Source organism: Podarcis vaucheri (genome assembly GCF_965113315.1).
Source record: "Podarcis vaucheri genome assembly, chromosome: 6".
Taxonomy (NCBI): Eukaryota; Metazoa; Chordata; class Lepidosauria; order Squamata; family Lacertidae; genus Podarcis; species Podarcis vaucheri.
Genome location: NC_138764.1, coordinates 32,732,178 through 32,754,098, shown reverse-complemented (window position 1 = coordinate 32,754,098; position 21,921 = coordinate 32,732,178). Strand labels below are relative to the sequence as shown.

General features: G+C 45.2%; 1 protein-coding gene across 1 annotated transcript in view; it reads right to left on the bottom strand.

The window, feature by feature from the left end:
• The window catches only part of PALMD (palmdelphin), a 64,983-nt gene extending 47,661 nt beyond the window's left edge, over nucleotides 1–17,322 (bottom strand). The window contains exon 1 of the mRNA XM_082227918.1: nucleotides 17,191–17,322. The gene's annotated coding sequence lies outside the window, so the exon portion shown is untranslated. The remainder of the gene's footprint in view (nucleotides 1–17,190) is intronic.
• Nucleotides 17,323–21,921: the final 4,599 nt, after the last annotated feature.

Here is a 21,921-nt window from a genome sequence, read left to right as displayed (position 1 = left end):
CATATTGATCCTAGCCCCCATGAAAAAGCATCTCACTTCATAACATGTGAAGTAGCCCTGTTCAGTTCTGTGTCACTAACTCGTAGAATTAAGAGACTAATGCCTGAGCACAGATTACTTCATGTGGGTGGGTATGTAAACATTAGAACCATAGCCTGGCCAGACAATTAAAAAATGATTTTGTAAGATCCTCTTGCAAATTAGATTTTTAGAGGCTTCTCTTATTTATTTAGAACATTTGGCAGCTGCCTTCCCTTCCCAAAGGCATTCGTTACAACATAATGGCATCTAGGTGTTTGCCCCAAACCAAAACTCAACAGCAAGTTGCTAGTCGAAGAGCAGCCCACATCATTTTGACAGTGGAAAAAGCATTCCAGCATAGAAATGTTTTTATCAGCTGAGAAAAAACAAACCAGGGAGTTGGAGTTCGGGTGGATTTACCTTGGAAATTAGTTTCTGAAAATGGGTTTGACATGGGATGGGAACAGCCCTACTGTTAGGAAGAAGGGAGGCAGCTCCTGAGGGATGGAGGGGAGAGCAAGATTTTGGATAATAGAGCTGTGTATGCCTTGTGACCTGCCCTGTGCCCCTTAAGCCAACCTGCTGCCCTCAGGTGCAGTGGAAGACACTGCCCCATGACAGTTGACCTAAGATTGAATTAGTGGTCTGGTCAGCTTTTGTACATACAATGCGAGAGGCGCCATCTTTGCCTCCAGCAGCAAAATGTCTTGGGCTGGTCCTAACAAGGGGAAAGGAGATTCTATATTAGAGATTCTATTGGAGCATTGGCTAACAGGCAAAAGTAAAAATAAAATAAAATCTCATGAGTAAAAATGCTGAGAATCACAAGAGACTTTTAGAGATTTCTGATATTGAGGGCTTTAAAAAAACATAAAGGTAAAGGTAAAGGTACCCCTGCCTGAACGGGCCAGTCTTGACAGACTCTGGGGTTTGTGCGCCCATCTCACATCTATAGGCTGGGGGCCAGCGCTGTCCGGAGACACTTCCGGGTCACGTGGCCAGCGTGACAAAGCTGCATCTGGCGAGCCAGCGCAGCACACGGAACGCCGTTTACCTTCCCGCTGGTAAGCGGTACCTATTTATCTACTTGCACCCGGGGGTGCTTTCGAACTGCTAGGTTGGCAGGCGCTGGGACCGAGCAGCGGGAGCGCACCCCGCCGCGGGGATTCGAACCGCCGACCTTTCGATCGGCAAGCCCTAGGCGCTGAGGCTTTAACCCACAGCGCCACCCGCGTCCCTTAAAAAAACAACAACATACGTTGGTCTGTTATTTAGCATGAGTCATACTAAGGTCTGTACGTTTGATGAATGTGTTTATGTGACATTCTGTCCCTTTCTCTGTAATGTAGAACAATATAAATCAGGGACAGCCATTTTTTTTAAAAAAAAGACAAAGGCCATTTTGGATATATGTGATGTTATCAGCAACTTATTATTGCATTCACAGAAGTGTCAGATGTCATGCCAACCTTTACTTGTTACTGCAAATGCAAGACATCTTGCTTTTATTTTTGGGAAGGAACTGAACATATAAATTCCAGGCGTAAAGCATAGTCTCCATTGCCGTAAACTCCCCTAAGATTTCATTGACATCACTGGTTTCAGTCTTTTGCTATACAGCCTATTGAACTAAGGCTATACAGCCTACTGAACTTGTTTTCAGTGCACTGGAAGATTGGCTCAATATCCAAAGGTTATTGGCTGCATCTAAAGCACAGTCAGACTTTATGACAGAGGTGTAGTGGGCAAAGGAAGCAGCTATCTTCCAAACACGCATGCAAATAGGACCTGATTTTCAGGATCAGCTTTTAAGACTTTGTACTGACACATAGGCCTGGAAGCTCTATTATAAAACTGTACAGTGGTACCTTGGGTTACATACGCTTCAGGTTACATACACTTCAGGTTACAGACTCTGCTAACCCAGATATAGTGCTTCAGGTTAAGAACTTTGCTTCAGGATGAGAACATAAATTGTGCTCCGGCAGCACGGCAGCAGCAGGAGGCCCCATTAGCTAAAGTGGTGCTTCAGGTTAAGAACAGTTTCAGGTTAAGTACAGACCTCTGGAACGAATTAAATACTTAACCTGAGGTACCACTGTATTCTATAATTTTCCTTTGGAAGTAGTTTATTTATTTGTTTGTCTGTCTGTTTTTAAAACTAATTTTTATTGCTTCCAATAAACACTAATAAAACACTACCAAGCAATGTACATCTAAATTGTGATTGCACACAACATATATAGCACTGTTATGTCTGTGAGGTAATGCAGGTACTGTATGACACTGCCCCTGCTCCCAACTAAGATGTTTGCTGGCTGAAGACAAAAGATTATCTTTGAAAATGTCCACGAGAAGTGGGTGGTGGCCTTGATCTATGGTCCTGTAGATGTTGTTCTCAGTGGTTCCTATTAGCCATCAAGACCGATGGTCCAAGATGATGGGACTTGTAGTTTATCAACATCTGGAGGGCTGAAAGTTGGAGCAAGAGAACGTCTGTTCTTTTAGTTGACTGGTGTTGTACATATCACGAAGGTTTGTTTTTCAGATAATGCTCTTTCCCCTTTCTTCATCTTTATAAATATGCAGTCTAAAAATGTGCACGTATCATTATTAAACGCAAAATGCTTTTTCTCATCTCCTTTTGCCCCTCTGTTGGAACTGGGCTTTCTCAGGTTTGAGCAAGGAAGACCCTTGTCTCTCTCTTCCCATTTTGGTTCAGAATTTGGTGTTATTCATAGAATAGATGTTGACAAATTTTGCCGAGTATAAGAAAATTAAAATGCAATGAATTTTAAATGGGAATCCCAAGTGTTCTGGCAATTAATTTGGATGGAACAATAAGAATATGAAGAGAATAGCAACGGATAACTCAGAGATGTAGCTGGCAATAAGCCAAAAGGAAATGTTTTAGAATAAATCTACTGCAAACACAATAGGCTCTTTTGAACGGTGAAAGGAAAATTAAGTCTTTTCAGATTAGACTTCTCAGTCCAGCTGGCTGAGAAGAAGAAGAAGAAGAAGAAGAAGAAGAAGAAGAAGAAGAAGAAGAAGAAGAAGAAGAAATGAGTCTTGTAATCTTGTGTGGATCCTTCTTCAGAAGGCATTCCACATTCTGAGTTGAGTCAATAAGCATCTTAAACTTCTGCTAGAAGTCCACTTTTCTTTACAGCCAGATCAGTATATTTCACTGGCAGGTCACAAGATTGCTAGACAACAACTTGAACTCCCTCCCCATTCCTGTCCTAGCTTTCCCCCCACTTTGCCATTCAGCATGCCCAGACATGTGTGCCTGCTGCTGAGAAGAAAGCGAGAGCACTTGATTCTTTTTCTGTATCTTGTGGGCCTCTTTTGGTCCTACATCAAATCATTACACACCTTTAATTCATTTGTATAGACCTGCTTTGTAGAAACATGGTTAGTCAGCAGATGCATTATTCTCACCTGTGATTTAACCCACAGCGCCACCCGCATCCCTGATAGAACAATAGAATTGTAGAGTTGGAAGGGATCCTGGGTCCAGGTATCTCAACATGCAGTCCCCCATCCAGCTTGAAACCATACCAGGCCCTGCTTAGCTTTGCAAATGTGCTAGCAGTTTTATTGCTGCGCCACCAGGAGGGGCTGAACATGCATTTGGGCCATAATAGGTACATTGCACAGAAAATAATGGGCTGTGCATGGATCCTTTCAACTGTTTCCTGTATAAATTGGACTTCCCTGGAGCTGTATAAGTCCCAGATGTCCTTCAGTCTTTCCTCACGGCTGCTTGATGTCTGCTTTGAAGAAGAATGGGTGGCTGGCCATTTTTACATCTGTGGGTCCTTAAGTGAAATTCTAGCATGATCTCATTAGTTGTGCATGCTTTTTTAGTCCAACTTGAGCTCAGGCAGCTTATAGGCCAGGCGAGTTGCACATGCAAGCCAAATGCATGGCATTCCATTGATGTAGTGTGCAAATATTTACCGGCAACCACAGAACGAGCTACCAAGCAGCCCTCGCACCTGATATCCAGTTGATGTGCAAACCCTCATCCTCCGAGATTGACAGGAACACACTCATGACTCTTTCCACGTCTCTCTGCCTTACGTAACAATTGCTGCTATATATTCTGACTCACTGTTTCCTTGGCCCTGACGGCTGACTTTATCTGTTCACGCCCTAATGGAAAGCTTTCTGCTGAATGGAGGCTCTTGTGTTGCCAGTCTGCTCTATGGAAAACACACATAATTACATTCTTCATAGAAAATGAACACAAAGGCTCACCATGAATACAGCCAGCTCTCAAAATTAGGACAGTGTCGATTCCCTACAATTGCTGGGAGCTCACAGAACATCCAGGGCATTTGCATGTGAATGAGCAACGCACACATATTTCTGGGAGGGAATTATCTCTCTCGCTTTGCTTCTGTGAGCTCCTCACCACCCAGTAGGCATGAGGCCCTCAGGGGATTTTCCCATGTCCCTGCTGGATGCTAGCACCAACCAGCTGGCTTTAGCTAAAACATGCTACGAAAGCAGGAGGTGAGCATTCTGCCATTTATCACTAGTGAAGACTTAACTACAGTCCCTTTCTGTGGTCTCCAAAAAGTCATTGGAACTGTGCTATTTTTAATCTGTTAAAAGACAGGAATTTAAACATTGGTGTGTGTTTTCACCTAAATTCTAAGTCCTAAAGGAATAAATACTTAAAAAGAGTGTGCTGAATCTGTGAGCTGGATGGGATTGACGGTGCCAATACATGACACAAAATAACAGCTGATTAGATCTTGGTGGGTTTGTTGGGAACAGCACAGTGTAGGAATAGCCAACAAGAACTCCCATCAGCACCAACAGGCATGGCAAATAGACAGGGATGATGGGAGTCATAGTCCAAAAACATCTGGAGGGAGCCACGTTGACTACCCCGACATATGGGAACCTATGGGTGGAGATGATATGGCCTATTTTCAGTCCATATCACTTCTGCCTAAGTCTGTCCCATTTCTTTTCTATTTTGCATTGTCTTTCTTTCTTTCTTTCTTTCTTTCTTTCTTTCTTTCTTTCTTTCTTTCTTTCTTCCTTCCTTCCTTCCTTCCTTCCTTCCTTCCTTCCTTCCTTCCTTAAAAAAGTGGTATGGTACCCTGACCTGTGGGGCCAATTAGGCCCCATAGGGATCCTAATTTGGCCCATCAGGTCGCTTTCCCCAAGCTGCACCCATCTACTCCATAACTGACATAATTTTTGTTGTTGTTGTTGTTGTTTAGTCGTTTAGTCGTGTCCGACTCTTCGTGACCCCATGGACCAGAGCACGCCAGGCACTCCTGTCTTCCACTGCCTCCCACAGTTTGGTCAAACTCATGCTGGTAGCTTCGAGAACACTGTCCAACCATTTCGTCCTCTGTCGTCCCCTTCTCCTTGTGCCCTCCATCTTTCCCAGCATCAGGGTCTTTTCCAGGGAGTCTTCTCTTCTCATGAGGTGGCCAAAGTATTGGAGCCTCAGCTTCACGATCTGTCCTTCCAGTGAGCACTCAGGGCTGATTTTCTTCAGAATGGATAGGTTTGTTCTTCTTGCAGTCCATGGGACTCTCAAGAGTCTCCTCCAGCACCATAATTCAAAAGCATCAATTCTTCGGTGATCAGCCTTCTTTATGGTCGAGCTCTCACTTCCATACATCACTACTGGGAAACCATAGCTTTTACTATACGGACCTTTGTTGGCAAGGTGATGTCTCTGCTTTACATTATGCTATATCCCAATTCACATATCTCAACAAATCCCAGTTGTTCCTGGGCAAGCAAGGTCTGCAGTCAGGGTCTTTTAAAGTATTCCACACCCAATGCAAGCCTTACTGGGATTGGCTCCGTTCAAGAGCTCCCCAAGTGGGCATGCAGCAAACCATGCTTCCTTTGCCCAAGAAGCTTGATTTCAAAACTGACAGGCAAGTGAACATTTCCCCTTTGTGGACTGACTTGAAACAAAGCTGGTCTGCAAAGGTAAAGACTTTGGCTGACATCATGGCGATGTCAGGTGATTGGCAGGCTCTGCCCACCTGTCAAAGTGGCCCACATGGATATTGGGGGAGGGGTATTAGGATTTGGCTCACTGGCTGAAACCCATTTCCCATCCCTGCTTTCAAATCTGAACAAACTGGATTGGAACACTCTTGTTCTTTCTATCTGTGTCATCTACTGGCATATCGCTGTTTTTGATTTTTACATTGGATAGTTTGCTGAAATTATAATATATATTTTTATGTTGTGAACCATTCTGAGATCTGTGGGTGAAGGGTTGTATACTAAATGAGAAAATAAATAATAACAATCAGTGTTATTTTTCTAGAAAAAAGAGGTGTTGGAACTCACCATGAACGCCTCCCTTGTTCTCTTATAATGGCAATGGCGCCCACCTGAGTTCTTGTGAGTACTGGCTTAAAAAAAAGGGGCCTGATAATAATATATGGAAGGAGGGAAAGAATCATAGAATCATAGAATCATAGAGTTGGAAGAGACCACAAGGGCCATCGAGTCCAACCCCCTGCCAAGCAGGAAACACCATCAGAGCACTCCTGACATATGGTTGTCAAGCCTCTGCTTAAAGACCTCCAAAGTAGGAGACTCCACCACACTCCTTGGCAGCAAATTCCACTGTCGAACAGCTCTTACTGTCAGGAAGTTCTTCCTAATGTTTAGGTGGAATCTTCTTTCTTGTAGTTTGGATCCATTGCTCCGTGTCCGCTTCTCCGGAGCAGCAGAAAACAACCTTTCTCCATCCTCTATGTGACATCCTTTTATATATTTGAACATGGCTATCATATCACCCCTTAACCTCCTCTTCTCCAGGCTAAACATGCCCAGCTCCCTTAGCCGTTCCTCATAAGGCATCGTTTCCAGGCCTTTGACCATTTTGGTTGCCCTCCTCTGGACACGTTCCAGTTTGTCAGTGTCCTTCTTGAACTGTGGTGCCCAGAACTGGACACAGTACTCCAGGTGAGGTCTGACCAGAGCAGAATACAGTGGCACTATTACTTCCCTTGATCTAGATGCTATACTCCTATTGATGCAGCCCAGAATTGCATTGGCTTTTTTAGCTGCCGCGTCACACTGTTGGCTCATGTCAAGTTTGTGGTCAACCAAGACTCCTAGATCCTTTTCACATGTACTGCTCTCAAGCCAGGTGTCACCCATCTTGTATTTGTGCCTCTCATTTTTTTTGCCCAAGTGCAATACTTTACATTTCTCCCTGTTAAAATTCATCTTGTTTATTTTTGCCCAGTTCTCTAATCTGTCAAGGTCGTTTTGAAGTGTGATCCTGTCCTCTGGGGTGTTAGCCACCCCTCCCAGTTTGGTGTCATCTGCAAATTTGATCAGGATGCCCTTGAGTCCATCATCCAAGTCGTTGATAAAGATGTTGAATAAGACCGGGCCCAAGACAGAACCCTGTGGCACCCCACTAGTCACTCTTCTCCAGGATGAAGAGGAACCATTGATGAGCACCCTTTGGGTTCGGTCAGTCAGCCAGTTACAAATCCACTGAGTGGTAGCATAGTCAAGACCGCATTTTACCAGCTTCTTTACAAGAATATCATGGGGCACCTTGTCAAATGCCTTGCTGAAATCAAGGTAGGCTACATCCACTGCGTTCCCTTCATCTACCAGGCTTGTAATTCTGTCAAAAAACGAGATCAGGTTAGTCTGACATGACTTATTTTTCAGAAATCCATGCTGACTATTGGTGATCACAGCATTCCTTTCTAGGTGCTCACAGACTGTTTGCTTAATGATCTGCTCCAGAATCTTCCCTGCTATTGATGTCAGATTGACTGGGCGGTAATTATTTGGGTCCTCTCTTTTCCCCTTTTTGAAAATAGGGACAACATTTGCCCTCCTCCAGTCTGCCGGGACTTCGCCTGTTCTCCAGGAATTCTCAAAGATGACTGCCAGTGGTTCTGAGATCACATCTGCCAGTTCTTTTAATACTCTTGGATGCAGTTCATCTGGCCCTGGAGACTTGAATACATCTAAACTAGCCAAATATTCTTGTACTATCTCCTTAGTTATTCTGGGCTGTGTTTCCTTTGCTGAATCATTTGCTCCAAATTCTTCAGGTCGGGCATTGTTTTCTTTATCAGAGAAGACTGAGGCAAAGAAGGCATTGAGTAGTTCAGCCCTTTCTGTGTCCCCTGTTTGCATTTCACCATCTTCTCCTCTGAGTGACCCCACAGTTTCTTTGTTCTTCCTTTTGCTACGAACATACCCATAAAAGCCTTTTTTGTTGCTTTTAACCTCTCTAGCAAGCCTGAGTTCATTCTGTGCTTTAGCTTTTCTGACTTTGTGTCTACATGTGCTGGCTATTTGTTTGAATTCCTCTTTGGTGGTTTCCCCCCTTTTCCATTTTTTGTACACATCCTTTTTTAATCTTAATTCAGTTAAAAGTTCTTTAGATAGCCACCCTGGCTTCTTTAGGCACCTTCCATGTTTCCGTCTCATTGGTATTGCCTGACGTTGTGCTTTTACTATCTCCCTCTTAACAAACTCCCAGCCATCATGAATTCCCTTTCCTTTTAGTATTGTTGTCCATGGGATCTCACCCAGCACTTCCCTAAGTTTTATGAAGTCGGCTTTCTTAAAGTCAAGAAATTGAGTCCTAGTATGCTTGGCTGCTCCTTTCCGCTGTATAGTAAACTTCAGAAGAGCATGATCACTCGCGCCTAATGATCCTTCCACTTCTACCCCACTAACCAGGTCATCAACATTGGTTAGGACCAGATCTAAAATGGCTGTTCCTCTTGTTGCTTCTCCCACTTTCTGGACAATGAAGTTGTCTGCAAGGCCAGTGAGGAATCTGTTTGACCTTATGCTCTTGGCTGAGTTTGACGTCCAACAAATATCCGGGTAATTGAAGTCCCCCATTACTACTATCTCCCTTCCTTTTGCATGCTTGGCCATCTGTTCCAGGAAGGCATCATCTATGTCCTCCGTTTGGCTTGGGGATCTATAGTAAACTCCCACAATGAGGTCTCTGTTATTCTTCTCTCCCTTAATTTTGACCCAAATGCTCTCACTTTGGCTTTGAGGATCTAAATCTTGGATCTCTTCACAGGTATACACATCCCTGACATATAACGCCACTCCTCCTCCTTTCTTGTCTGGTCTGTTTCTCTGAAATAGATTGTATCCCCCCATTATTACATTCCAATCGTGGGACTTATCCCACCAGGTTTCAGTGATGCCTATTATGTCATATTTAGTTTGCTGTACCAAGAGCTCAAGCTCATCTTGTTTATTTCCCATGCTTTGCGCATTAGTGTACAGACATTGAAGTCCATTACTCATTCCCCCGTGTCTCTTATTTAAGGATTTTTTCCTCCCACCACTAGGTCCGTGTGCTGTTTTCTCCATTTGGTCTATGACATTTGGATGATCATCTTCATTAATTGATAGGCTCCTACCTTCAGGAGCACTGTCTCCCTCCCCCACATTAGTCAGTTTAAAGCCCTCCTGATGAGGTTTCTGAGATTTTTGGCAAAAACATTTCTCCCAACCGTTGTGAGGTGCAGCCCATCACTTGCCAGAAGTCCATCTTCAAGAAACTGCAGTCCGTGATCTAAGAATCCAAACCGTTCCTGTTTACACCATTTGCGAAGCCAGCTGTTCACTTCCACTATTTTCCCCTCTCTCCCTGGGCCACGTCGTTCAACTGGGAGGACAGATGAGATGACAATTTGTGCATTTAGTTGCTTCAATTTCCTGCCGAGAGCCTCATAGTCTCTTTTGATCTTCTGGAGGCTATTGCTTGCAGTGTCATTGGTTCCCACATGAACCAAGAGGAAGGGGTATTTGTCAGTGGGTTTTATGATTCCTTGCAGTCGTTCAGTTACATCTTGGATCTTAGCCCCGGGGAGACAACACACTTCTCGAGACATCTTGTCAGGCCCACAGATCACTGCTTCTGTTCCCCTCAGTAGGGAATCCCCTATCACCACTACACGCCTCCTCTTGGGTTTGGTCGGGGTTCTTCCGTGAGCTGTCCGTTCCAAGGTCGCCTGCACATTCCCTGAGGACTGACTTTGCTGCTCGTCTTCATATACCTGATCGACTGTAATGAGGGAGAGATCCTCAAATGGAGTCTGCTCTTCGTCTTCCATGCTAGGGGAGAGGACCTCAAAGCGATTGTGTATTTCTAAGCAATCAGAGTGAACCCTGGGCCTCCTACTTCTTTGAGTCACGTTTCTCCATATATCTGGCTCCTGTGTTGGTGAACTAGACGCCTTCTCAGGGGAGTCCCCTGTCTCCTCCTTGGTGGAGACGGTGTGCTCTGTTGCTTCCAAGAAGAGCTCCAGCTCTCTAATTCTTTGGAGCGTAGCTACACGTTCCTCCAGTTGCTGGACTTTGTCTTTTAAGAGAGCAATCAACATGCAATTGCTGCAGGTAAAGCTGCCTGCAACCTTTGGCAAGATGGCAAACATTGCGCAGGAATCGCAGGCGACTGCAGCTGTTCCCTCCCCTTCCATCTTGAGATCGTGTCGTTGGGGTTGGCTACAGAGGTCCTCCATCATAAAAAGCTTGAAGACAGGACAAATAACTTCCCCCACACAAAAAAACACCTAGATCTCCCCCCACAAACGTTTGAGACTAGCTCCCCTAAATCTAAAAGATGGGTATAACTGCGCGCGCCGCTAGGCGCGCGCCGCTGCCCTTCAGACTCTGATAAGCTCCTCCCACAGCTAATCCCCTGCCTCAACAGAAACCCTGCCCCCTCTGACCTTTACACAGGGAAAACAGCTAACCAGCCACAAAGAAACACACACACACAAGAAAACCCTTTTTGCTCCTTCTTCAACTGCTGCCCTTCAGACTCTGATAAGCTCCTCCCACAGCTAATCCCCTGCCTCAACAGAAACCCTGCCCCCTCTGACCTTTACACAGGGAAAACAGCTAACCAGCCACAAAGAAACACACACACACACCAAGAAATGGAAGTAGTTTTATTGATTTGACTGTTTTCTGACAGGCCCTGCATCTTGTATAGTTTTCCTGCTTGCATTCCATAGCAGTAGCATTTCACAGATGCTTTCGTTAGTGTGTGAATGTTCAAAATAGCCATGAATGGAAATTCCTGAAAGCACACGGATGGTTCCATGCAGCAAAAATGCAGAGTAGCTCAGGAATCCCCCCCTTTTGTTTCACCCAATTGTTTTTATAAGAAAATCAGCCTAGACATCAAATGTTTGCTGTGCTGAAGATCCTTCAGGGAGCCTGTAGCATTTGGAGAACACATGCAGAATTTCCCCCCAATATGCTTTTTCAGATACTCATCTGTTTCTGGTGACTTGAAATGCCTGGATTTTTCAGGCCACTTTGTGTTGAAGCTGAGAATTTTTTTTTGCTATCTCTGCCACCTGATAAATTTGTGCAGTAGGAATGAACCATTTGGTCTCAAATCCCACTAGATCTGTGAGCTATGGAGGCAGCATACATGAGGCTACTGGTAATAGGCATACTGTTGACAGCGGCTTCTACTCATCTTTCTACAGGTGGAGCAGGACCCTTCACACTGGTGGAGCTGGGCAGAGGGCACCTCTCGATCATGGGGTTGTATTGTTTTGCCCATCAATTAGTATATCAAGAGTTAATCCTCTTTGAAATTATCAGCAGTTTAAGTGTGGAACTTCCAAATGCAGTGAGACTAAATGCAGTCAATAATGTTTCCGTCTGTTATCTTTGTCCATGGAGTCTTCTTGGCAGGGATACTGGAGTGGCTTGCCGGTTTCTGCTCCAGGTGGATCACGTTTGGTCAAAACTCTCCACTATGACCTGTCCATCTTGGGTGGCCCTGCACGGCATAGCTCATAGCTTCTCTGAGTTATTCAAGCCCCTTCGCCACGGCAAGGCAGTGATCCATGTGGGACAAAAAGCTACAGTTAGAACTGGATATGGAACAACTGATTGGTTCAAAATTGGGAAAGGAGTACGACAAGGCTGTATATTGTTTCCCTGCTTATATGCAGAATTCATCATGTGAAAGGCTGGGCTGGATGAATCCCAAGCCAGAATCAAGATTGCCGGAAGAAATATCAACAACCTCAGATATGCAGATGACACAACCTTGATGGCAGAAAGTGAGGAGGAATTAAAAGAAAGTTTTAATGAGGGTGAAAGAGTAGAGCGCAAAATATGGTCTGAAGCTCATCATCAAAAAAACTAAGATCATGGCCACTGGGCCCATCACCTCCTTGCAAATAGAAGGGGAAGAAATGGAGGCAGTGAGAGATTTTACTTTCTTGGGCTCACTCCCTGATCACTGCAGATAGTGACAGCAGCCACAAAATTAAAAGACGCTTGCTTCTTGGATGAAAAGCAATGACAAACCTAGACAGCATCTTAAAAAGCAGATACATCACTTTGCCAACAAAGGTCTGTATAGTTAAAGCTATGCTTTTCCCAGTAGTGATGTATGGAAGTGAGAGCTGGACCATAAAGAAGGCTGATCACTGAAGAATTGATGCTTTTGAATTATGGTGCTGGAGGAGACTTTTGAGAGTCCCATGGACTGCAAGAAGATCAAACCTTTCAATTCTTAAGGAAATCAGCCCTGAGTGCTCACTGGAAGGACAGATCATGAAGCTGAGGCTCCAATACTTTGGCCACCTCATGAGAAGAGAAGACTCCCTGGAAAAGACCCTGATGTTGGGAAAGATGGAGGGCACAAGGAGAAGGAGACGGCAGAGAACGAGATGGTTGGAAAGTGATCTTGAAACTACCAGCATGAGTTTGACCAAACTGCGGGAGGCAGTGGAAGACAGGAGTGCCTAACGTGCTCTGGTCCATGGGGTCACGAAGAGTTGGACATGACTAAGCAACAACAACAACGTTCCCGTCATTGGCAATGGATATGTCAGGCTTCAGGGAATAGGCTTCCTCCCCACTTTGGCAGAAGATAAGCAGAACAAAGCAAAAAGAGCCTTCTTACCAGTTAGAAGCTTTAATGATCACAGCGAGGGAACAAAGAATCCATTTCCTAGGAATGAAGGTGCACCCACTTCCTCCCTATTACCCCACGTCACTACCGCATCTTGTAACCTGATCTCACAACCACTGTGCTTTCCTGTGCTGCCACCTTATCTGCTCTTCTTGACCTTGGGCTGAGTGGATGGACACTTTCCAGAGACAGTGTGTCTGTTAACTCTCTCTCTCCCCCAGTGCTTCTCCTCTTAGTTGTCCCCCCTCCAGTACAGTGGTACCTCAGGTTAAGAACTTAATTCATTCCGGAGGTCAATTCTTAACCTGAAACTGTTCTTAACCTGAAGCACCACTTTAGCTAATGGGGCCTCCAGCTATTGCTGCGCCGCCGGAGCACAATTTCTGTTCTCATCCTGAAGCAAAGTTCTTAACCCGAGGTACTATTTCTGGGTTAGCGGAGTCTGTAACCTGAAGCATCTGTAACCTGAAGCGTCTGTAACCTGAGGTACCACTGTACATCCCAGCTTCTGCCTTCTGAACTATGTCCTTCTGCAAGCCACTCTTCCGAATTTATACTGTCCTCCTGCTCCTGGGAAGATTCAGGATCCTGATCAGGAGCAGGGGAGGCTCCCGCCATTCCTCCTCAGTGCAGCCCTCCTCAGCACGGTCCCTGAGAGATACCACTTATGGTGGAGGGTATCTCGCATATAGTATCAAATGTACATCCAACTCCCATCCAAGCCATCTCCCATGTGGTCCTCATAACTGAAGTTCAGGCCATTCCATTTATAGTCAGAAGCCTATATAAGGCAATGCTGTTGGATAGGGAGAGCTCCGTTGGTATAGTTTGAGACTTTTAATCTCAGGGTAATGGGTTCAAGTCCCACATTGGGCAAAAAGATTCCTGAACTGCAGGGAATGACCTTTGTGGTCCCTTCCAAATCTACAGTTCTATGATTTTATGATTCCAGGAGGGAAAGCATATTAAATGGCATCCAAGGGTGTATAATAAAAGGAGTGTCTAAACTTACTGTGTTCATGCTCTGTTAACATACCTGAATAATGTAAATCATATTAGAAGATGTTCCTTTATTCCTTCCCCAGTAATCATTATAGATTTGAGGGCAAAACTAATGTACTTCAAAATAATAATAAAGAACCAGAGCAAGGAAGGAAGAAAGAAGGGAAACACAAGAATCCTAAGTATAATCCCATGCCCATCTGATACAACAGATTTATTATAAACCACTCTGAATTTTTAAATTGAAAGTTAAAATTAAAACCTTTTAAGCTAATAAATAATAAAACAGAGGCCTGCTAAACAGACACAAGTAAAATGGATATTTCTGAGACATATATCATGGTTTAATTTAAATTGCAAAGCAGTTAAATAATCCTTGCCACAAATGTATTTCATTTCAGTGACTTCACGCCACCTAGAGAAAAAGAGCCCATTAAAGTTCACCATAAATTATGCAGACTCAATTTCAGGTTCTTCTAAGATTGGTTTTCAATTTAGCCTGTCCTTTCAGATACGGGCCTTTGTCTTTGTTGAGATTCTGCCGCACAGTCTTCCACAACCAGGTGTCTCTCAGGTGTTGCTGGATTCCAGTTCCCATCAGACTCAGCCAGGATGGCCAGTGGGCAGGGATGATGGGACAGGGATGTGGTCCAAAAATATCTGGAGGGTATCAGGCTGAGGAAAGCTTGTGTGATATGTCTTTCAGGTTCCTCCTTCCCTTCCTGTTAACACACAGTGCTCTTGATAGCAGCAGCAACCCCTCCATTGTAAAGCTTTAGGCACTAGATTTCTACATTCCAGCTTCCAGGTGGCATTGAGTCGCTGGCCATTTCCCCTTGGTTTGTCAAAAGAAAACACGGCAAAATTCAGCAGCAGATGCCATATTCTTGTTGCAAGGTTGTATGGGGAAGTATGCATGTTTTTCCTTGTGATGGACGGCCTCCTTCGATCAATGGATAGATGACATGCCAATGCTTGCATCCCATGAACAGATCACTTTCAGATGGAAATTATATATGGACAAATGTAATGGTATTTGGAATGTATTTGTCACAACCATAGTGGCCCATGAATCAGTGTACAGTGGTACCTCAGGTTAAGAACTTAATTCATTCTGGAGGTCCGTTCTTAACCTGAAACTGTTCTTAACCTGAGGTACCACTTTAGCTAATGGGGCCTCCCGCTGCCATCATGCGATTTCTGTTCTCATCCTGAAGCAAAGTACTTAACCCGAGGTACTATTTCTGGGTTAGTGGAAAGCCACTCCCAAGTTAAGGGGGGGGGTTGCGGGCTCACGCCCCCAGCCCCGCGGGATTTAGTGATTCCATTATTCATGCCCGGCAGCGCCAGCCAATGGGCGGGCACGGGGGGCGGGCCCAGTGGAGGGCACTTAAGGTCAGGGCAGCCTGGGCTCGCCCCTTTTCCTCCGCTTCACCAGCCGCAGTTTCCCACCCACCCGCCTTTTAGGTATGCTTTGGACTTTGCTATGGGCTTCGGCTGGTCGCCGCAAGGGGCCTGGTAGGAATTTTTTCCATTTGGCTAATTGGCTGAATTTTGAAGCCACTTGGTTTTTTCGCCTACCTCGTAGCAAAACGTCACAACTTCTTGGTTTTGGCGGTTAGGCATTGGCCGGGGTATTGTCATGCAAATGTGGTCGGGGGGGAGGTTCGCCATCACCTCCCCCAATCCTTGAAGGGTAGTTCGTTAAAGGACTCCGGGGGACGTCACCTCGTCCGAAACCTACGGAGGCTAGGGCCTAAAGCGCGCCCCCGAGCGGTAACCCCTTGGGGAGCGCCTACGGATGTGCATCTCGGGGGGCTCCCCCTGTTGGTGCTTAACCCTTCCCGGTTAGACCGGATAGTCTGTTAGGGCCAATGCCTAAGGCCAATACCACTCTTACCTGTAATCAATAAAGTTGTGGCCATTTTACGCCAATTAACCTAAATTCTGGCGTCTGTGTCTTCATTTATTCCATTTGGGGTGGGGGCGGGTATCACCACGCAATCTGTAACCTGAAGCATCTGTAACCTGATGCATCCGTATCCCAAGGTACCACTGTATTTACTTTTTATTTACCTATGTATATTTATCTCACAGACATAGGAGCCAACTCCTAGGGGCTGAGATCCCTTCGCTCCGCCCATAAAATATTTGAGGGGGCCAGCCCCCTCCCCCAGCCGATGGGTATTGCCATTCAAATGGTGTGTGAGTGCTGTGTCATGTGATCGATTATGTGGTGTGGGGTTTACCTGTCCCCCCATATTTTATTCATGCTGGCACCCTGCTTACAGATGACACCTGATATGTATGACACCTTCTTTGTGTATCCTGGCTGCATCGTCACAAATATAGCTCGGTATCCCTGTACAGTGGTACCTCCAGTTAAGTACTTAATTCGTTCCGGAGGTCCGTTCTTAATCTGAAACTGTTCTTAACCTGAAGCACCACTTTAGCTAATGGGGCCTCCTGCTGCTGCCGTGCCGCCGGAGCACAATTTCTGTTCTCATCCTGAAGCAAAGTTCTTAACCTGAGGTACTATTTCTGGGTTAGCGGAGCCTGTAACCTGAAGCGTCTGTAACCCGAGGCACCACTGTATCAGGGATGGGGAACCTGTGGTCCTCCAGCTGTTGTTGCACTCCATCTCCCATCATTCCTGACCATCAGCTGTGCCAGCTGGAGCTGATGAGAGATGGAATCCAACAATATTTGGAAGATCACAGGTTCCTGATTTCTGCCCTATATCATTTGCATTTAAAGATTGAGAACCCTCATACTCTTATGTAACAGGGACAGCAGGAAAGCTTGGGTAGACCCCTACTTTGGATGCTTTTTTCTTCCCAGGAAGTATCCAGAGTAGGGGGTCTACCAAAGATTTCTTCTTTGAATGGGCTGTCACAGGTGTGTATGGTGATGATCGCAGAGGCAGCCTATGAGAGCTGGAGTAAAGTCTCGATGAGTTGGGTGCATCCTGCTGGTCTTGCACTACCCAACATAGCTGTCAACTTTTCCCTTTTCTTGCGAGGAATCCTATTCAGAATAAGGGAATTTCCCTTTAAAAAAGGGGAAAGTTGACAGCTATGCTACCCAGCCGCAACAGAAATGAGAAAACCTCATGCAGAGTCATACAGTAGAATTCTCTAGGCAAAAACCTTGTCCATACATCTGTTTCTCTTTTTGCAAATAGCATGAAACACCAAATCTCTTACCTTTGTGCCTTCGTAGCGCAGTGATTAATCCAAGGAATTGCCTCGCACTGCTGCAGCAGTTATCGGTGCCACACTGCAAATGGCATCGGGTCAGAGTGTACGTAGGGAACTTCGAATCTGTAATAATGAAGGCTACCATCTGACTGCTATTGGGTTTTGTTGACGTAAGTATCTAATTTACGGGAGAGGCACCTGCTGGCATAGCAAGCATAATATCACCAATCTGTTATTGATTTCAACATGACAGCTGCACACTAAACCAGATTAGTAAATATTTAACCTCGGTAAATTTAGGGTTTGAATGCAATCATGAACTGACGGGAATGTATGCCTGGGCAAATCTTGAGTCAAGGCTGGGGAACAGCAGGCGAGATGACCCAGGAAAGACCCAGGGAAGGTTAACATCTTGCTTTTGATGTGCAGAAAGTTCTGGCCCATTGCCAAAACAGAAATAACAATGACTCATGGATTTTGAATTTGAGTAGCCTAGTCACTTTTAACCCCAGAGATATCCAACTGCAGCACTGCCAGTTAAGACGCAGCTAAAATCATACCCGACAAATTTGCGACACATGTTTTCAGATGTTTCTATGGGAAACTAATGAAGTCACATCAAAAGCCCTGTAATTGATACATTCAAAATTCTGGTTGTGCTTCCACAGAAAATCACTGAAGTTTCATTTTAAATGAACAACGCATATTCAGTGAGGTGAAGTCTCCCCCTTGTGGAAAGTGAAAGCTTTCAATGGTGTTCATTTTCTTCAATTGCAGCAGACAAGATTGAGTGCTACGGCTTTTGCTGTTGCTGCCTAACCATTGCTTTGTTAGAAGGGTTGCTGTTAATACAGGGGTCAGCAAACTTTTTCAGCAGGGGGCCAGTCCATTGTCCCTCAGACCTTGTGGGGGGTCAGACTATATTTTGAAAAAAAAATGAACAAATTCCTATGCCCCACAAATAACCCAGAGATGCGTTTTAAATAAAAGGATACATTCTACTCATGTAAAAACACACTGATTCCTGGACCATCCGTGGGCCAGATTTAGAAGGCAATTGGGCCAGATCCAGCCCCCAGGCCTTAGTTTGCCTAGGTAAAGGTAAAGGGACCCCTGACCATTAGGTCCAGTCATGGCCAAATCTGGGGTTGCGGTGCGCATCTCGCTTTATTGGCCGAGGGAGCCGGCGTACAGCTTCCGGGTCATGTGGCCAGCATGACTAAGCCGCTTCTGGCAAACCAGAGCAGTGCACGGAAACACCATTTACCTTCCTGCCGGAGCGGTACCTATTTATCTACTTGCACTTTGACATGCTTTCGAACTGCTAGCTTGGCAGGAGCATGGACCGAGCAATGGGAGCTCACCCCGTCACGGGGATTCAAACCACCGACCTTCTGATGGGCAAGTCCTAGGCTCTGTGGTTTAACCCACAGTGCCACCCGTGTCCCCTTTAGTTTGCCTACCCAAGTCTTAATAGCTCAGGTTGATCAGCTGGTGTTTCTTCAATAGGAACTTGTGGTTTGCAGATGGTCTCCAGATGAACTATGGATTTCACCAGTGCTATTTTTCTAGGAAAAGAGGTGCCAGAACTCACCACAAACACCTCCCTTGTTTTCTCATAATGACAATGGTGCCAAACTGAGACCCCGAACTGAGTTCTGGTGAGTTCTGGCTGAAAAAACACCCTGGATTTCACTTCCCTGTTGTAATGATGGTCACCAACTCTGATGACTTTAAAAGAAGATTTGAGGATGGGTTATCAATGGCTACTATAATGGCTATGTTCTCCCTCCACTGTCAGAAGCAACATGCCTGTTATGTACTGAGTTGAATAGGATCCAAAAGGCAGCAGTCTGATTGGCCCTAGAACAATAGGATTCAGAATGCAGCAGTCTGATTGGCCCTAGAACAATAGGATTCAGAATGCAGCAGTCTGATTGGTCCTAGAACAATAGGCCTACAGGGGAATCCCGGAGTTAGCCATTGTATAAATAATGTATATAAAGAAGACATTCTGGGGAAACTTCCATTCCTCCTCACCACTATGAGCTGAATAAAGAGCATGAAATCCACTCTTGACTCTGAGTACATTTCACTGCCAGTTGCTGGGAATCACAGCTGGGCTGTTGCACTCGAATCTTGCTTGCAGCCTTCCTACAGGCACCTGGTTGGCTGCTGGTGGTTTGAGCTGTTTGAGGAGGGCTGTTCTTGTGTTCTTTTCTTCTAATGACACTTAGGAATCTCTAAGTTTTTGAAAGATCTATCTTCTCAGAGCTTTCTCTGATGGTTAACACCACTGGGGCAGCAATTAAAATGCGAGCACGTTTGCCAAGCTGAGAAGGGTCCGGTCTGGTTTCAAATTGGATGGGGGACAGCAGGTTGAGATTCCTGCATTGCAGGGGGTTGGACTAGATGACCCCTGGGACCCCTTACAGTTATATGATTCTAAAGCTGAGCCAAAGAATTGAAGAATTGATGCTTTTGAATTATGGTGCTGGAGGAGACTCTTAAGAGTCCCATGGACTGCAAGAAGATCAAACCTCTCCATTCTTCAGGAAATCAGCCCTGAGTGCTCACTGGAAGGACAGATCCTGAAGCTGAGGCTCCAATACTTTGGCCACCTCATGAGAAGAGAAGACTCCCTGGAAAAGACCCTGATGTTGGGAAAGATGGAGGGCACAAGGAGAAGGGGATGACAGAGGGCGAGATGGTTGGACAGTGTTCTCGAAGCTACCAGCATGAGTTTGACCAAACTGCGGGAGGCAGTGGAAGACAGGAGTGCCTGGCGTGCTCTGGTCCATGGGGTCACGAAGAGTTGGACACGACTAAACGACTAAATAACAACAAAGCCGAGCCACAATTTCCCACCATAGATTTTTTCTGAGAGTTCTTTCTTTTTCTTACTCATCAAAGAGAGAGAGAGAGAGAGAGAGAGAGAGAAGGCCACCCTACAGAATTTTCTTTGAATATTCTCCACTGGTTTTGGATTCTTTTTTGTGGGGAGGGGGCAGCAGTTGCCATTTCCCCTCCTCAGTGCCCTGGAACGATGCTACATCTAGAACATCACTGAGGATCTAGCACAATTGCTATCATCACTGCAGCAAACACACACTCTTAGGAAAGAAGAGTGGCCAACATTCAGGCATTGCAGTATTTGAGGCAATGTGGGCATTGCAGCACTGCTCACCTGACTTCCCAAGGCTATGCATCACTGCTGGTTACCTAGAGGGAGAGGGGAAGGAGCAAGCAAGGCAGAGAGGAGCTCAGGACAGTACAGATGCAACAGGGGAGCCCATTCCATGTTCCACCAACTGCTACCTCCATGAATGGTGAGCGACAATCTTGAAAAATGGTCGCTGAAATTCTCCTCCTTTTGGAGGAATTCAGCAAAACGCTGCTCCCAATCTCTCCTACACACAAACAGGATAGAGAGATGCGAGAGGCCATCTGTTTTATTTATTTATTTGCAGAAAGTATAGCCCACTCTTCATTGGCAAAGGGATTCCAAAGCAGGCTACAAATATTACACACCCACACACCAGTGTTTTATTTTTTCTAAAAGAAAAAAGTGCCAGTACTCACAATGCAATTGTTACAGTAAGTGTCACACTTTTGACATTTTTTTTTGGGGGGGGGGAGGGAAGGTGTCAGTACTGTACTGTGTAGCCTTGAGTACCCCAGGAAAAAAAGAATTGCTCGTAAATGCACTGTAAAATAAAAAGAACCTTAAAAAAACATGGAAATAATACAGTTCATTTCATCTTTTCCTTACCAAGACAAACCAGGCTGTTCTGGATAATTACATGCACCACCTGCCACCCCTATCCTCTCTGTAACCTTCTAACCTTCTCCCAACCCTCTACCCATCTCCTCTTCCTGGCACCCCCCCCCCAATCTGCTCCAGAGGGAACTCCCCAGAACAGATTATGGGGTGGAGGTGCACAAGGAGAGTCCCATTGTACAGGCAGAAGTTCTTGTACTAAGAGGACAACTTTGTTGGATCAAATCTTTTTCACACTGATGGATCCTGCTGCCCTGTTGATGTTCCTAGATGACAAATCAAAATGAGCTTGTCAGAGCTCTGTGTGTGAGTGTGTATCTAGAGAGGGGAAAAGAGGCAGTTTGAACCTGGGTGGAGAAAACCACACACACACACACACACACACACACACACACACACACACACGGCTGGAGAGCAGGAACCTTTCCAAGGATAGTGCGAATTGTTCCTGAGAGTAGAAGAACAATGAGCTATTGAAACCTGACTAGAATGGTGCTAACCAAAATTTGATTTTCAGCAATAACCATTCCTTGGATTTGAAAGAAGATGAATAGAATAGCTGCCTGCAGAATCTTTCTATTAATAGCACGAGCCTGATCAAATTAGAACTGGAAGCAGATTGTTGACAGAGATGGCAATATGAGAGCTACCATGGAAACGTAGAGGTCAGTATTACATCAACAGCTGACGGAAGCTTTTTAGCTACATTAGGAACTAGAGCTGTGAAGAACTAAATAAAGCAAGAGTTTGTCAAGCTGGTTATGTCAGTAAATTAGGGCTGCAATGCTCTACACACTTACCTGGGAGTAAGTGCTATTGGACCGAGTGGAGCTTACTTCTGAGTAGATGTGTTTTGGCTTGCAGTGTCAGTTGTTGATGTCTCTCCCAGCTTTTATTAGTAAATGATAGCTGATTAGTTGCTTCACCTTTAACCAATCAACTCCCCTTTAATAAGT